Source organism: Priapulus caudatus, unplaced genomic scaffold (assembly GCF_000485595.1).
Source record: "Priapulus caudatus unplaced genomic scaffold, Priapulus_caudatus-5.0.1 Scaffold1269, whole genome shotgun sequence".
Lineage (NCBI taxonomy): Eukaryota > Metazoa > Priapulida > Priapulimorpha > Priapulimorphida > Priapulidae > Priapulus > Priapulus caudatus.
The window spans coordinates 72,759-73,960 of NW_014578330.1; positions in this window are offsets into that span (position 1 = coordinate 72,759).

Here is a 1,202-nt window from a genome sequence, read left to right on the forward strand (position 1 = left end):
GGAAGAGAGGGAAGGGTGACGGGGAAGGGAGGAAATGGTGACGGGGAAGGGAGGGAAGGGTGACGGGAAGGGAGGGAAGGGTGACGGGGAAGGGAGGGAAGGATGAAAGGGAAGAGAGGGAAGGGTGAAAGGGAAGGGAGGGAAGGGTGAAAGGGAGGGGTGACGGGGAAGAGAGGGAAGGGTGACGGGAAGGGAGGGAAGCATGAAGGGAAAGAGAGGAAAGGGTGACGAGTAGGGAGCGGGTAGGGGATCGCGTTAGTAAGTGGATCGCTGACATCGGCATTCCACGGAGAGTTCATCATCACGTGCACACACGTGCTCGTCTGCTGCTGCTGCGGGAAGCGTTGCTAAGTGACACACAGCGCGCGCGGTTACATCGCAAAATATTTTGGCTTCGAATTCCCCTCTTCGAATTCGGGTTGGCGAAAAACTGCTATTTGCGGCCACGTCAATGCGAAACAGATTTCTGCGGTGCGTGCGTGTGTGCGTGCGTGCGCGAGTGTGTGTGCGTGCGTGCGCGAGTGTGTGTGCTTTCGTATCTTGTTTACAGGAGTGTCGTAATATATTATTTAGTATATTATAATATCAAAAGCTAATCACACATTATGTATACATGCATGTTATCAGGAGTTAATAAAGAGAAATTTGTCTTTATTAACTCCTCATGTTATACATTAATGTATTATTAGATATTGATTATATCAAGAGCGTATTAAGAAGACCTTCTTTATACGCTCTTGGTGATATTTCAGTTTGATTAATGTAGTTTATATTACGGCACTCCTATTGTTTCTTCTTCTTTTTTGTTCATTCTCCACAGCCTGTGTACAGTGAAGTCAGCATAGAGGTTGACGAAGAGTGTACGTGCGTGCGTGCGTGCGTGCGTGCGTGCGTGCGTGCGTGCGTGCGTGCGTGCGTGTGGGTGGGTACAACTTATCAATAAATCCACCGCATGCACGCACGTACGTACATATACACACGCTACCCGACCTCGTGCACGAAGGGATGCAGGCAGACACATGCACACGCAAGGGTTTGGTCACAGATTTACTATTGTAGCGCTGCCCCTCTCCCCTCTTCTACGCCACCATGAATCCCTCTCATCACCACAATGTCGTATAATTATTGCACATTACGGGCATAACGTCGATTACTGCTGGCACACTAGTACTAGCAACAAGAGCGAGTCGTTGGATGTTGAT